The 17,468-nt window shown below is 40.7% G+C and overlaps 1 pseudogene across 1 annotated transcript; it reads right to left on the bottom strand.

Moving 5' to 3' along the window:
• Positions 1 to 585: 585 nt before the first annotated feature.
• LOC309840239 (large ribosomal subunit protein uL23 pseudogene) lies at positions 586 to 1,025 on the bottom strand (annotated as a pseudogene). The gene has a single exon. The product of its transcript is annotated as a large ribosomal subunit protein uL23 pseudogene (transcript).
• Positions 1,026 to 17,468: the final 16,443 nt, after the last annotated feature.

Below are 17,468 nucleotides of genomic sequence, written 5' to 3'. Positions count from 1 at the left end.
CTGGAAAAAGAGTTGTGGAAGGAGAGGTGGGTGGGGGCATGGGGCAGTTGGGTGATGAGCATTAAAGAGGTCATGTGATGTGATGAGCACTGGGTGTTATACACTGATGAATTCTTGAACACTACATCTGAAACAATGATGTATGTTGGATAATTGAATTTAATTTTTTTGACAAAATTTATTAATTTTAAGTGAATATTATCATACAAAATCTTTTTTTTAATTTTTTCACTGTTCCAAGATTCATTGCTTATGCACCACACCCAGTGCTCCATTCAATATATGCCCTCCTTAATACCCATCACCAGGCTCACCTAATCCCCTCTCTCCTCCCCTCCAAAATCCTCAATTTATTTCTCAGAGCCCACAATCTTTCATTTAAATTAAAACAAAAGAAAGTTAACCAATAAATACAAAAGAAATTATTTGATTTTATTTTCTGAACTTATGCATTTCTCATATTTTAGTTGTAATAGTTATATCTCATTTATTTGTATCTTTTTTTTTTTAATCATGAAAAAACTGTATTTAGATTTACCCAGCTGGACTCAGTTTAGATGATCCCAATTTTGTTGGCAACATCCAAAGCATCATAGTCAGGGGCCAGTCAAACGTATGCCTTCTTCTCTCCATCAGGCCTGATTAAGGTGTTGACCTTGGCTACATCAATGTCATAGAGCTTCTTCACAGCCTGTTTGATCTGGTGCTTGTTGGCCTTGACATCCACAATGAACACAAGTGTGTTGTTGTCTTCTATTTTCTTCATGGCTGACTCAGTAGTCAGGGGGAACTTGAGGATGGCATAGTGGTCAAGCTTGTTTCTTCTGGGGGTGTGCTTTCGAGGGTATTTGGGCTGCCTTCGGAGACGCAGAGTCTTGGGTCGTCGGAACGTAGGTGATGTGCGGATCTTCTTTTCTTTTGTGACTGTGGACGTCTTTCAGCACCGCTTTCTTGGCTTTCAAAGCCTTTGCTTTGGCTTCGGCTTTGGGAGGGGCAGGGGCTTCCTTCTTAGCTTTCGGTGCCATCTTTGTAAAAGGCTCATTTATTTGTATCTTAAAAGTAACAATCAAAATTGAGGTGGATGTATTGTTGTTATAATGTCTGTTTACATTCTTTCTCTGGGATTTTTGTCTATTTGTTTGGTCTTAATAATATCTTTAAAAACTGTTTTCACTTTTATGGTATCTATTTCATGATTTCTTAACCAAGAAGAAATATGATATTAAGCACAGAAGCAACAGTAGAAGAATCCATTCTCCAACCAGGAAAACTTTTAAGGGTTTATTTCCTCACCCACCTCCAAGTCCCCTCAGAAGACTACTTAGTTATGAACATTCCCTAGTTCTAGACTGCAGAGCAACACACAGATCCCCCTGCAGGGTTGAAGCATTTCACTCAGTAGCTAGGAGTGTTGACCACTTCCATGTTTTGAGAAGCCCTTTGGAGATGTTCATGTGGCAAGGAACTGATGTCTTCAGCAAGCAGCCAGAGAGGACCTGAGGCTGAGCTAGATGAGTGAGCTTAGAATCGGATCCTCCCTTAGTTGAGCCTTGAGATGACTAAGGCCTGGATGACACCTTGACTGCAGACCATCCAGCTCAGTCATGTCCAGATTTCTGACTGCTGTGACATGATAAACATTTGTTTTAAGCTACTAAACCTATAATTTTAAAGCTTCAGTGAGCTATAATTGACAAACAAAAATTTATATCTATTTAATGTATACATTTTCTTCAGTTTGGATATGTACATATACCTGTCATACCATCATCACAATCAAAATACTAAACATATCCACCACCTCCAGAAATTTCCCTATATCTGTATGTTTGTGGTAAAAAACACTTAACATGGAACTGTTCTCTTAACATGCGTTAAAGGGACATATACTTCATTGTTAACTATGAGTATTATATTGTACAGCAAATTTCTAAAACTTTTTCAACATGCAGAACTGAAATTGTGTATCTATCCTGCACCAGTTCTCCATTTCTCCTCCCCCCAGTTCCTGGTAACCACCATTCTATTCTCTGCTTCTGTGAGTTTGCCTATTTTAGATACCTCATATAAGTGAGATTATGCAGTATTTATCCTTCCATGCCTTCTCTTATTTCACTTGGCGTAATGTTCTCTAGGTTGATCCATGTTATCACAAATGGTAGTATTTCCTTCTTTTTAAAGCAGAATAACATTCCATTCTATGCATATACATATTTTCTTCTTCCTTTCAGCTGTTGATGGACAGGTGGGTTGTTTCCATATCTTTACTATTGTGAATAGTGCTGCAGTGAACAAAAGGGTGCTGATATAACTTGAAGATCTTAATTTCAATTCAGAATAAACATTATATTTATATAGGGTCGTTAGTTATACAGCAATAGGTAACTAAAACAGAGGATTGATACTTCTTACGGTATACTTTCCCCTAGCCTTATTAATATGAGCCTTTCCAAATCAAGTGCTAAGCATAGAGCCCCAGAATCTAGTGATAAATTGCATGTTTGGAATCATATAAAAAGGACATGGCTTTGGGGTTAGGATAGTAGTGGATAACTGAGTACTGTATTTCCTCACAAGTTGACTTTAAAGACATCTGTCTCTAAAAATAGTGTCATTCATTTTCTTTTTGAATGTTTTATGTATTTTTTATTAAGTTCAATTAGCCAACATATAGTACATCATTAGTTTTTTTTATTAATTTTTTATTTTTTATAAACATATATTTTTATCCCCAGGGGTACAGGTCTGTGAATCACCAGGTTTACACACTTCACAGCACTCACCAAAGCATATACCCTCCCCAATGTCCATAATCCCACCCCCTTCTCCCAAACCCCCTCCCCACAGCAACCCTCAGTTTGTTTTGTGAGATTAAGAGTCACTTATGGTTTGTCTCCCTCCCAATCCCATCTTGTTTCATTGTATATATACACAATGGAATACTATGCAGCCATCAAAAGAAATGAAATCTTGCCATTTGCGACAACATGGATGGAACTAGAGCATATCATGCTTAGCGAAATAAGTCAAGCAGAGAAAGACATCATTAGTTTTTGGTGTGGTGTTCAATGTTTCATTAGTATTCACTTTTAAACAAGCATGAAAGCAAAGTTGATGGAGTGGTAGGACAATTTTTTCAACTCCATAAAACATTTTAAATATGCATAATCATTGAAATAGTACAATGAATATCAGTAAACCCCCCACCTAGATTAAATTAACATTTTGCCATATTTGTTTTAAATGCACACATGAGGGGCGCCTGGGTGGCTCAGTGGTTTGGGCTGCTGCCTTCGGCTCGGGTCATGATCTCAGGGTCCTGGGATCGAGCCCCGCATCGGGCTCCCTGCTCCGCAGGAAGCCTGCTTCCCTCTCTCTCTCTCTCTCTCTCTCTCTCTGCCTGCCTCTCTGCCTACTTGTGATCTCTGTCTGTCAAATAAGTAAATAAAATCTTTAAAAATAAATAAATAAATAAATAAATGCACGCATGGATAGGTGTATGAGTGTATTTATATATAAACCATATCTTACACATACGCTTGATACACATATGAAGACAGTGTACATTTACTCCAACGTGCATCTCCTAAGCATAAGGACATTCTCCTACATAACTGTTGTACTCACTGTGGTAGAGGAGCTGGATATAATGGGGCATGGGTAGATATGCATGGTGCAAGGAGTGCAATATATCTAACTCTTTGTACACACCATTTTGGATCCTCTCATCATCAGCTGTCCCATGGAAATTTGTCTGCTTGTTTCCTTCCATCCCCAGCTGTAGCAGCTTCTCCATGTGGAGCCTGATCAAGTTCATGTATACACTAGCAGACAGTTCTTGCCCAAAAGAACCTATCTCTCACTTCTCATCTCTGGTTTTTCTTATTGACACTAAGTCCTAAGATCCTATAAAATCTGCTTTGTGCTCATACAGGGACAATGCAGAGCAGCATCTGTTAACTCCTAAAACAACCAACCTTTATTTTTTAACAAGATATGGAAGCTAGCAGATAAATTCTCCTCCCTCTCTCCTTATTCTGAGTAGGTTTTCTAAAATGCAAAGATGGTACCATGATGGTAACATTCAGTCACACTTGTTTCAAAATGGTAACCAGCTTGGTATAACATTACACTGACTTGCCTATTTTGTCTAATCATTTCCCCTTTCTGTCTCTCCTGCTTGCCTGAAATTACAACCCTCAATAAAGCACTAGTAAATATGCTAATGACTCGGGCTTTCCTTCCAGTGGAACCCAGGCAAAAACACTTTTCTTAAGCTTCTACTCTAGAATTGTCCTCTATACAGGCAGGTACTGTGTCTTTCTGGTTTGCCCCCTTTTTCCTCAGTAACATTCTTATCAAGTAATAGACAGTTAAACATGAGTTAAATAACTGAAAGAAATAGTAATTTTGTGTTAATTCTATTAACATAATTGAAAGGAAATGATATTTTAAGAATTAAAGAAGCTGGAGGTGGAAATGGTATTTAAAGATTCAGGCAAAAAAAAAAAAAAAAATTCATGGGCACTCATTCTGCTTTCTAGCCATGAGTGAAAATTTTGCCTAATTCGCATGGAGTTTGGTTCAAGAAGATAGAGGAGCTGATGCCTGTGAACATTCCCTTGTAGGACACACATAAAATTAGTGCTTGTTACTTTTTCTTTCCTCTTTTTTTAAGATTTTATTTATTTATTTGACAGACAGAGATCACAAGTAGGCAGAGAGGCAGGCAGAGAGAGGGAGAAGCAGGCTCCCTGCTGAGCAGAGAGCCCAACCCTGGGATCATGACCTGAGCCAAAGGCAGAGGCTTTAACCCACTGAGCCACCCAGGTGCCCCTTTAAACTTTTCTTGAGTGGTGACATAATTCCCCAATCTAAGAGGGCAGGTGCAGCAAGGTTGAGGCTTCCATATATGGGGAATTTTAAGTACTGCTAGTAGGATCCCTGGCATCCCTTTTGAAATATGATGCATCTACGTCTTCTCTGGGTGGACACCTAACCTCTGATAACTTTCTGCAACCTAGGAAAAATAAATCATAGATTTAAAATAACCATATAGTAACCACCCCTGAGATCTCTTTATTCTTGTCTGAAACCTGCCAGGAATACTTAGAAAAATGAATTGCATGAATAAGTACAGATAATAATTGTACTCCTGCTGCCTTCCTTAGAGATTTCACCAATTTTCCTAAGTTCGGTGCTGAGGACGTGGATTTATTGTTGAATAACAGTCTCAGATATGAAAAGTAGGTTTTGATATCAAGAGAAGCCATCTGCTTGAGACCACAAAGTGACTGGATGGCCACTACTTCCACATTCTTGTTTTGTCCAAATATGTTTCTGGAGGAAGAAGTTTAGTCTTCTTAGAAAAGACTTTAAAAAGGAGGTGTTGGCAGTGGTCTCTGTTTACACAGAAAGTTATATGACTTGGGTCATCTGTAGTAATAAGGAAAAAATATTTATTGTTTTTCATGTGGAATAGAGTCCTATCACTATTTATTGAGTTTATTTTCTTTACTACCAAATTTCAGATTCAATCCTATTTTTGATAGTTGCAACATTTTTACCTCCATGTGAATCCCGAGAATAAATGCTGGAGAGTTAATTATCTTTGAGGTGTACGCACTGAGGGGGTCTCCCAATTTAAAAAAAAGACACAGGAAGCTCATTGGCTCATTGGCTCCAGCTTCCAACTCTGCCCAATCACGTCCTTTCACCTTTTATTTAAGTGAGACTTCCGGAGTCCACTAGGGTCTTTGTGGGCTAACTAAGGTGAAGGTTGAATGTGGGTGACTGGATCTATCAGTTTCTCTTTTCTGTTAGTGTCTTTCTCTCTGCTTTTCTCTTTCTGCCTTAAGAGACCGGGAATTTCCTGCTGCCTGGCTGTGGGAAAGACAAGCAAGATGAACGAGACACCTAGACTTAATTCCCTTTATCTCACTAAATCACAAAATTTAGTTGAGACCTAAGCAGTAAACAGCACTTTATTTTCACTAACATCGGAGCAAAATTTGGTATTGAGTTGAGAGAAGCGCTTTGAGCTGATCAAATACTAGAAACCATTTTAGACCAGATGGAGCTCATTTTCCTATCCGGGCTTCCTTTACTTTGCTGTTGTGGGGTTGCTGGAAAACCTGGGACAGGAACAGTGTCTAAAGAACATTAGAGGTTGATGCTAGCTACTGGTTGGGATAAGAGAATTAACCCCCCTTTTATTAGGAAGGGTATTTCTAACTCCTAGATTTACTGTGTTTTACAATGCAAGGTTGCAGGAAGGACTTTCTTTAGTTGTTTCAATCTTTGGTTCTAACTCTGGCATAATCTCTTAAAGCAACCCTCCCTCATTCTTGATAGTGTTACTGGCTGTTATCTTTCCTATTCTGACTTAAAATATCTCATGTCAGAAGAGCGCTTTACTTGTAGCCCATTATCCTCCTGGTGCTTTCAGTAGGCTGGCTTTATAGCTACTTTCTGCCTCCAAGCCATCCTAACCTTCTTTGAGGAATGATCCATAATGTCTAGAGAAAGCTATAGGATAACTGCCTTGTCTGAGATCTTTTACAAATCCTTTCCTCAGGACCCCTGGACTGTTTGAACATTCCTTAATTCTATATTTCCTCTCAATCAGGTAGCTTGAAACCAGAGAAACACTTTGGTGTTCACTTAGGTTCTAATTCATCTTGCTGGAATTTGAGAGGCAGGCTCTAAATGAATGGCTTTTACTGGGACCTAGTTCTATTCCTGTTCAGCTCTCCCTTTCTTTGAAGCTCCTGACTTGGTATTTATTTTGTCCTCATAAAAGTATATGGTCCCTCTTGTGTATTTCCTGGGCCCCTAGCTGTTCTAGTCCTTGAGATTTTATTTCCGTCCTAAGTGGCCTCATTTCAATCTTTCCTGCCCTTGGGGTTTAGATGACAGTAGATCATAACAGTCCTTTAAAGTCCAGTCTTCAGTGTTTTTGTGGGACCCAAGAGTTCCCTTTCCTACTTCCTCATGTTGAACCTACAGATATTTCAAAAATCTGCCTGAGAACTCCATTTTCTCCTAGGGCTTTGTATTCAGACATTGCTCAGCCTAAAGGGTCTCCACTTAACACCAATTTAAGCAACAAGATTCCCAGAATGTTTATGAGCTGTAGAGGTGATGGAACTGAACCAGGAGATGGGATTGTGATGCTGATCTTAAAACTTCGCTCGTTCCCTCGTGCTACTTCTGTACACAGGGCATGAATCCTGATACAAGTAGAAGTAGCCATGAACATTGAGAACCTATTGAGGGGTGAACTCTAAGGGCCCTTTCTTATAGAAGAAATCCTTTGTCCCTTATAGGGCATTTTAAGGTTATTTTTTCCTTGAAATATACAAGCACTTACTCCTGTCTGAGGGATGAGCTGTGTCCTTAATTCAGAAACTTAGATGCTGTTCATCACTCATTAACAAGACAACCCAGCAGAGTTGGATCACCTCATTGTGGCTGCTTCCCTGGAGAGCTTATGCTGATTCAGTGTAAAATGAAAATTCCTGTTTTGTGACTCATGATAGAAATATCTTAGGATCTATTTCCTAGTAATTGTCAGAGGTTTGGATCTAAAGATGTCCTACAGCAGACAAACTACCCCCTAACAATGGCAATTAGAGTGGTAGAAAGTGCAAACTGACCTTTGGTGGGGGGGGGGAAGGTGTTAAAAACCTGGATCAAATGTTGAAGGAGTTTGGAGCAGGGAAGACAAGGGTGGGGACAACCCTCTGGCTCCAGGAGGTGTTCCTGGTAGTGGGGCACCATGGCTGTCGGTGTCTCAAGGATTCCCTTGGGGAAGTGCAGCAGAGCACCTGGAGTTGCTGCTCAACCTAACACATCCTAGTGCTGACACTTAGAGACATTACATCCCAGTGGAGATCTTCCTGTTTTCCGCCCTGGTTCCCAGTATTGCTTTGGTCTTACCATAGGATTTTTTTTCCCCCTCCTATGAACTGAAGGTTGATGGTCTAATTGGTGGTTCACTAGATTTCTGTACCTGAGTAATGTCTTCAGCTGAAAATTATTCCAGTCCCCTGGGAGTTTTTTGTTTATAATTCTTACTTGATGACTCCTGAGCTGGATTCAATTTAGGATGCTTTTTTAAAAAATATTTTATTTATTTATTTGACAGATCACAAGTAGGCAGAGAGGCAGGCAGAGAGAGAGAGGGAGGAAGCAGGCTCCCTGCCGAGCAGAGAGCCGGATGTGGGGCTCGATCTCAGGACCCTGAGATCATGACCTGAGCCAAAGGCAGAGGCTTTAACCCACTGAGCCACCCAGGTGCCCCCCTAGGATGCTTTTTAAAGCCCTCTTACACCTGGGCTGTTTGGTCTTATGACAACAGTCAAGGTCAGAGCAAGGTGAATGGTCAGTTTCAGAAAACATGGCCATGGTGACCGCATCTTCCTTCAGCTGTCATTGCTGTGTTCTGTCACGGACAATCCCAAATTCCATTCAAAGGCTCCCCAGGGTTTGCATATCCTACATTTGTACTAAGACTTCACTTGAGTAGATGGAGATAGGAAGCAGTCCTTCTGGAAACAGGTAATCCCAGATTCCCTTCACAGACCTACACTAAAGGCCTTTCTGCAGTGAGATACCTGAATTTCCTGTAGCCCTTACTAATGACTGCAGTACATGTATCTTTGAACCCATTCTTCTCACCTTCAAAAATGCTTGATTTCAGGCTATATTCAACTAGCATAGGAGAAAAACTCATAATGCAAGTTATTTTTCTCCTCTCTTTTCCTAAAAGCAGACTTGTGATTATGTGCTTTACTCCAAGTTTTTATAGAGCTAGTGGCATTAACAACTATAAAGGATGTGTTGGTGGGAACATACGGTTAATACAAATGTAGTACTTTTTTTTCCTTCCAGCTGCTGTTACTTGTTGCTTTGTCATATTTGTAATCCTGCAATTACTTTAATAATGCACATTCTCTATCACTTTGTCAAATCACAAGACACAAACACCCACCCTTTTAACAGTAGCTCTTATAAGCAGTCCCTTCATCAGTGATGGACGCCTAATGTTCAAAATATTTCTTATCCTTGCCCACAAAAATCATCTTCAGACTTAACGAGATTCTTTTAGAACTTTGCATGTGGTTCCTGAAATTGGAACTTTGCTTAAGTCTCTAGTCTTCTGAATGCACAAAGTCTGGTGTACTACGGGAATCCCATTCCTGCTTGCCTCCACTGCTGGATCAATGAAAAGATGACCACTTAATCTCCATGTCCCTGAAGTCTGACCTCTACACCCCCATGAAGGGAGCAGCACTGGAAACCACCTGTGACTCCTCTCCACCACACTGGCCCTTTCACAAGGGATGCTTATCAATCCATCAGCTTCATGGAGATGGCAAAAGCCAAGTACTGGTCCACACTGTTCTAAGCCATTACATCTAATCCTGGTGCCATCTGTAGCCTGCAATAAAAGGGGACTTCTTGGGACACCTGGGTGGCTCAGTGGGTTAAAGCCTCTGCCTTCGGCTCAGGTCATGATCCCAGGGTTCTGGGATGGAGCCCCACATCAGGCTCTCTGCTTAGCAGGGAGCCGGCTTCCTCCTCTCTCTCTCTCTCTTCCTGCCTCTCTGCCTATTTGTGATCTGTCTGTCAAATAAATAAATAAATATATATATTTTTTAAATAAAAGGACTTCTTCACGAAGTGGACTAGTGTTTTGCTCAGCCCGCTCAACTATCCTTTTGGATTGAGAAGCAGATGGGTAGTGAATGGCTTTAGGTCTTGTTCCCATACTCCAATTCAGGTGAATCCATCAAATCAATACTTCAGTTCCTATGGTGAGGCAGTTGTGTGTTAGAAGCCTGGATGCTGGTGCCAGACTATCTGGGCTTGATTCACAGCTCTCCTACTTAGGACTTGTGTGTCCTCTGAAACTAACCTCTGCTCCTCAGTGCCTGTGAAACAGGGTGATAGTACTTAGACTACAAGATGGTCATGAAAACCAAGGGAGTAAATGGATATAAAGAGCTTAGAGTATCTAAATGATAGCAGGCACTAAAATATTGGTTCACAGCTGCTAATTGTTTAAGCACCTATAGGAGAAGGAATGTAACTATCACTTGGGAACCCCGGCTCTTCTATAGTTTATCCACACCAACTCTGTTACCAAGCTTTGTCCTCCATATCTTCACACTTCCAGTGTCTTCAGTCTGGAAGATTTCTTAATAGGTGTAATTTTGTCTTCTATCACTTAGCCTTCAGCTATCACTTGAAGGAATCTTGCTTGAAGCATGTTTTTTTGAGGCCCTTTCTCCTGCTAGACTAATTCCTATTGTGAGATATGTTCACCTCTATATGACCAATAGCTGAAACCTTGTAGTGGCAGAATATATTTCAATATATTGGCTGAGTGAAAATGAATGCAGGAGTATCTCACCACAAGACCGGAAATGAGAGGTCAAGAATGATACCTTGTTTAATGGGATACTGAGGCAGCACAGAGTTTGGGATCGGAGGGGAAGGTCTGGGAAGGTCTGAGATCCAACCACTCTGCCTCTTGGGGAAAGGGCTATGTTATGCTGTTGAGTGTGTGATACAGTAGTTGAAGCTTAAAAGCCTTTGTTTCCAAGAATTATTTCCCCCTCAGGAAGCAACTCAAACTATAACATCTGTAACTTAGTAGGGAGTCTAGGAAAATCAAACCACCTTGTAGTATTGAACTAAACTAGTTAGCTAAAGTTTATAGGGTGAATTGATCAGGAGAGATGAAATGGTTAAGGAATTTAGTTATACACCCAAATTGGCATCATGCTCTTCAGCCTTCCCATCTGATTATGGGTTCTCTCCTAGCAACAAGGTCTCAAGTGTTTTTCCTTGAAGCACATGAAAAGTTAATTCTTCCTGAATGTTTAAGGGTTTGAGGGGCCTGTGATCAAAGGAGCTAGACTGATACAAAGCAAAGGTCAAGCAAGGCTTTATTTTGCACCAACATCAAGAATCAAAAACCAGCCGAGGCCGTCTCTTACAGAGAGAGCGACCACCCCCAGCTTCACAGACTAGCTTTTATACAGCAAAGGCCATGTGGTCGAGCCTGGCCAATGAGATTGTCTCCACTTGGCCTGACTTGTCCTTACATTCTGGGCTTTGTTATCTCCACCTGACCTGACCTGTCCTTGTATTTGGGCTCTGTTATCAGGGACTGGTTGACCATATTTTACTGGTTTCCCAGACTTGTTTTTAAGTAAGTTCATCTCGGGGGAGGAGGGCAGGGTCAGTTTAAGTTTTACTGCACAAACAACAAAATGGCTGTTTAACCAAGATGTAGTCACTCTGGCTAAGTAGGCCCCTACAGGTTGACCTAGGTCATCAGACTCAAATTCCAGAACAGATTCATAACTGTATTTTGTTAAGAAATTCCAGAACCCCCTCATCCCTAAATACAGCAGCTCAAAAATGGCTTTCTACACTTCCGGAGAACTGTTGACCCAGCAGGGTTAGATTGTCCTCACCTGTAGCTACCTTCCTTTGGCAAACTTCTCTGGATCCAGAGTAACTCAAATGAAATCTTCTGTGTCGGGCTGTGATGGCCCTTCTTCAGGCATGTCTAGGATCCTGTGATTCCTGCCACATAAGAATGGAGCAAATCAGCCTCTTTGCCATTCTAAGCTCTCTGTGCTCCATAATCTGAAAGGAACAGATGAAATCAAACAGCTGAGCAGACTTCATGATGTTGCACAGAGTAACTCATTAAACAGGTGGGAATAGAGGTTATCAGCCCTCCCAGAACACAAAACCTCTCCTTCCAGAGGTTGTCATTGACAATGGAATCAGCACAAGCAACCAGATCAGAATAGAGCATCAGCTTTATGAACATACAATCAAATATTTTCCTCTTGGGAAGGAATAAGTCCAAGAAGGAACAAAAATGTTCATTTCTGGGAAAGAAACCCTCACGGGAGAAAGCACAAAAGATAGGCAACAGGGGAGATATTGGGTCAAGATGACGGAGAAGTAGCAAGCTGAGACTGCTTCAGCTAGCCGGAGATCAGCTAGATAGCTTATCTAAAGATTGCAAACACCTGAAAATCCATCGGCAGACCGAAGAGAAGAAGAACAGCAATTCTGGAAACAGAAAAACAACCACTTTCTGAAAGGTAGGACCGGCGGAGAAGTGAATCCAAAGCGACGGGAAGATAGACCCCGGGGGGAGGGGCCGGCTCCGGGCAAGCGGCGGAGCAACCGCGCACAAAATCAGGACTTTTAAAAGTCTGTTCCGCTGAGGGACATCACTCCAGAGGCTAAACCGGGGCGAAGCCCACGCGGGGTCAGCGTGGCCTCAGGTCCCGCAGGGTCACAGAAGGATCGGGGGTGTCTGAGTGTCGCAGAGCTTGCGGGTATTGGAACGGGAAAGCCGGCTACAGAGACAGAGCCGACAGTAAGCTCACAGCTCGGTGTTACCTTGAGCCGATCGCAGGCTCGGTGAGCTCGGAGCGCGGCCGGAGGTCAGGCAGACGGGAGTAACTGGGCGCTGTTCTCTGAGGGCGCACTGAGGAGTGGGGCCCTGGGCTCTCGGCTCCTCCAGGCCGGAGACCAGGAGGCCGCCATTTGTGTTCCCGTCCTCCGGAACTCTACGGAAAGCGCTCAGGGAACAAAAGCTCCTGAAAGCAAACCTGAGCGGATTACTCACCCCAGCCCCGGGTAAGGGCGATGTAATTCCGCCTGGGGCAAAGACACTTGAGAATCACTACAACAGGCCCCTCCCCCAGAAGATCAACAAGAAATCCAGCCGAGACCAAGTTCACCTACCAAGGAGTGCGGATTCAATACCAAGGAGAGCAGCAGAATTCCAGAGGAGGAGAAAGCCAAGCACGGAACTCATGGCTTTTTTCCTGTGATTTTTTTTAGTCTTGCAGTTAATTTAATTTTTTCTTTTTCATTTTTTTTTTCTTTTTTTCTTTTGCTTCTCGCCTTCGGGTAAATTTTTTTTTTTTAACTGTTACCTTTTTCTTTTTTAACGATTTTTTACTAGTTTATCTAATATATATATTTTTTCTTTTTTACATTTTTCTCAGGTGTTTTCTTTTTAAAAAAAAAAAAATTTTTTTCTTTTCTTTTTTTTTCTTTCTTCCTTTTTGAACCTCTTTTTATCCCCTTTCTCCCCACTCACGATTTTGGATCTCTTCTAATTTAGTTAAAGCATATTTTCCTGGGGTTGTTGCCACCCTTTTAGTATTTTACTTGCCCCTTCATTTACTCTTATCTGGCCAAAATGACAAGACATAAAAATTCAACGCAAAAAAAAGAACAAGAGGCAGTACCAAAGGCTAGGGACCTAATCAATACAGACATCGGTAATATGTCAGATCTAGAGTTCAGAATGACAATTCTCAAGGTTCTAGCCGGGCTCGAAAAAGGCATGGAAGATATTAGAGAAACCCTCTCGAGAGATATAAAAGCCCTTTCTGGAGAAATAAAAGAACTAAAATCTAACCAAGTTGAAATCAAAAAAGCTATTAATGAGGTGCAATCAAAAATGGAGGCTCTAACTGCTAGGATAAATGAGGCAGAAGAAAGAATTAGTGATATAGAAGACCAAATGACAGAGAATAAAGAAGCTGAGCAAAAGAGGGACAAACAGCTACTGGACCACGAGGGGAGAATTCGAGAATTAAGTGACACCATAAGACGAAACAACATTAGAATAATTGGGATTCCAGAAGAAGAAGAAAGAGAGAGGGGAGCAGAAGGTATACTGGAGAGAATTATTGGGGAGAATTTCCCCAATATGGCAAAGGGAACGAGCATCAAAATTCAGGAGGTTCAGAGAACGCCCCTCAAAATCAATAAGAATAGGCCCACACCCCGTCACCTAATAGTAAAATTTACAAGTCTCAGTGACAAAGAGAAAATCCTGAAAGCAGCCCGGGAAAAGAAGTCTGTAACATACAATGGTAAAAATATTAGATTGGCAGCTGACTTATCCACAGAGACCTGGCAGGCCAGAAAGAGCTGGCATGATATTTTTAGAGCACTAAACGAGAAAAACATGCAGCCCAGAATACTATATCCAGCTAGGCTATCATTGAAAATAGAAGGAGAGATTAAAAGCTTCCAGGACAAACAACAACTGAAAGAATTTGCAAATACCAAACCAGCTCTACAGGAAATATTGAAAGGGGTCCTCTAAGCAAAGAGAGAGCCTACAAGTGGTAGATCAGAAAGGAACAGAGACCATATACAATAACAGTCACCTTACAGGCAATACAATGGCACTAAATTCATATCTCTCAATAGTTACCCTGAATGTGAATGGGCTAAATGCCCCTGTCAAAAGACACAGGGTATCAGAATGGATAAAAAAACAAAACCCATCTATATGCTGCCTCCAAGAAACTCATTTTAAGCCCGAAGACACCTCCAGATTTAAAGTGAGGGGGTGGAAAAGAATTTACCATGCTAATGGACATCAGAAGAAAGCAGGAGTGGCAATCCTTATATCAGATCAATTAGATTTTAAGCCAAAGACTATAATAAGAGATGAGGAAGGACACTATATCATACTCAAAGGGTCTGTCCAACAAGAAGATTTAACAATTTTAAATATCTATGCCCCCAACGTGGGAGCAGCCAACTATATAAACCAATTAATAACAAAATCAAAGAAACACATCAACAACAATACAATAATAGTAGGGGACTTTAACACTCCCCTCACTGAAATGGACAGGTCATCCAAGCAAAAGATCAGCAAGGAAATAAAGGCCTTAAACGACACACTGGACCAGATGGACATCACAGATATATTCAGAACTTTTCATCCCAAAGCAACAGAATACACATTCTTCTCTAGTGCACATGGAACATTCTCCAGAATAGATCACATCCTCGGTCCTAAATCAGGACTCAACCGGTATCAAAAGATTGGGATCATTCCCTGCATATTTTCAGACCACAATGCTCTAAAGCTAGAACTCAACCACAAAAGGAAGTTTGGAAAGAACCCAAATACATGGAGACTAAACAGTATCCTTCTAAAGAATGAATGGGTCAACCGGGAAATTAAAGAAGAATTGAAAAAAATCATGGAAACAAATGATAATGAAAATACAATGGTTCAAAATCTGTGGGACACAATAAAGGCAGTCCTGAGAGGAAAATATATAGCAGTACAAGCCTTTCTCAAGAAACAAGAAAGGTCTCAGGTACACAACCTAACCCTACACCTAAAGGAGCTGGAGAAAGAACAAGAAAGAAACCCTAAGCCCAGCAGGAGAAGAGAAATCATAAAGATCAGAGCAGAAATCAATGAAATAGAAACCAAAAAAACAATAGAACAAATCAACAAAACTAGGAGCTGGTTCTTTGAAAGAATTAATAAAATTGATAAACCCCTGGCCCAACTTATCAAAAAGAAAAGAGAAAGGACCCAAATAAATAAAATCATGAATGAAAGAGGAGAGATCACAACTAACACCAAAGAAATACAAACTATTATAAGAACATACTATGAGCAACTCTACGGCAATAAATTTGACAATCTGGAAAAAATGGATGCATTCCTAGAAACATATAAACTACCACAACTGAACCAGGAAGAAATAGAAAGCCTGAACAGACCCATAACCAGTAAGGAGATTGAAACAGTCATTAAAAATCTCCAAACAAACAAAAGCCCAGGGCCAGATGGCTTCCCGGGGGAATTCTACCAAACATTTAAAGAAGAACTAATTCCTATTCTCCTGAAACTGTTCCAAAAAATAGAAATGGAAGGAAAACTTCCAAACTCATTTTATGAGGCCAGCATCACCTTGATCCCAAAACCAGACAAGGATCCCACCAAAAAAGAGAGCTATAGACCGATATCCTTGATGAACACAGATGCGAAAATACTCAACAAAATACTAGCCAATAGGATTCAACAGTACATTAAAAAGATTATTCACCACGACCAAGTGGGATTTATTCCAGGGCTGCAAGGTTGGTTCAACATCCGCAAATCAGTCAATGTGATACAACACATCAATAAAAGAAAGAACAAGAACCATATGATACTTTCAATAGATGCTGAAAAAGCATTTGACAAAGTACAGCATCCCTTCCTGATCAAAACTCTTCAAAGTGTAGGGATAGAGGGCACATACCTCAATATCATCAAAGCCATCTATGAAAAACCCACCGCAAATATCATTCTCAATGGAGAAAAACTGAAAGCTTTTCCACTAAGGTCAGGAACACGGCAGGGATGTCCATTATCACCACTGCTATTCAACATAGTACTAGAGGTCCTAGCCTCAGCAATCAGACAACAAAAGGAAATTAAAGGCATCCAAATCGGCAAAGAAGAAGTCAAATTATCACTCTTCGCAGATGATATGATACTATATGTGGAAAACCCAAAAGACTCCACTCCAAAACTGCTAGAACTTATACAGGAATTCAGTAAAGTGTCAGGATATAAAATCAATGCACAGAAATCAGTTGCATTTCTCTACACCAACAGCAAGACAGAAGAAAGAGATATTAAGGAGTCAATCCCATTTACAATTGCATCCAAAACCATAAGATACCTAGGAATAAACCTAACCAAAGAGACACAGAATCTATACTCAGAAAACTATAAAGTACTCATGAAAGAAATTGAGGAAGACACAAAGAAATGGAAAAATGTTCCATGCTCCTGGATTGGAAGAATAAATATTGTGAAAATGTCTATGCTACCTAAAGCAATCTACACATTTAATGCAATTCCTACCAAAGTACCATCCATCTTTTTCAAAGAAATGGAACAAATAATGTTAAAATTTATATGGAACCAGAAAAGACCTCGAATAGCCAAAGGGATATTGAAAAAGAAAGCCAACGTTGGTGGCATCACAATTCCGGACTTCAAGCTCTATTACAAAGCTGTCATCATCAAGACAGCATGGTACTGGCACAAAAACAGACACATAGATCAATGGAACAGAATAGAGAGCCCAGAAATAGACCCTCAAATCTATGGTCAACTCATCTTCGACAAAGCAGGAAAGAATGTCCAATGGAAAAAAGACAGCCTCTTCAATAAATGGTGCTGGGAAAATTGGACAGCCACATGCAGAAAAATGAAATTGGACCATTTCCTTACACCACACACAAAAATAGACTCAAAATGGATGAAGGACCTCAATGTGCGAAAGGAATCCATCAAAATCCTTGAGGAGAACACAGGCAGCAACCTCTTCGACCTCTGCCGCAGCAACATCTTCCTAGGAACAACGCCAAAGGCAAGGGAAGCAAGGGAAAAAATGAACTATTGGGATTTCATCAAGATCAAAAGCTTTTGCACAGCAAAGGAAACAGTTAACAAAATCAAAAGACAACTGACAGAATGGGAGAAGATATTTGCAAACGACATATCAGATAAAGGACTAGTGTCCAGAATCTATAAAGAACTTAGCAAACTCAACACCCAAAGAACAAATAATCCAATCAAGAAATGGGCAGAG

The sequence above is a fragment of the Mustela nivalis genome, assembly GCF_964662115.1.
Source record: "Mustela nivalis genome assembly, chromosome: 9".
Taxonomy (NCBI): domain Eukaryota; kingdom Metazoa; phylum Chordata; class Mammalia; order Carnivora; family Mustelidae; genus Mustela; species Mustela nivalis.
This window is presented reverse-complemented; position numbering and strand designations above follow the sequence as displayed.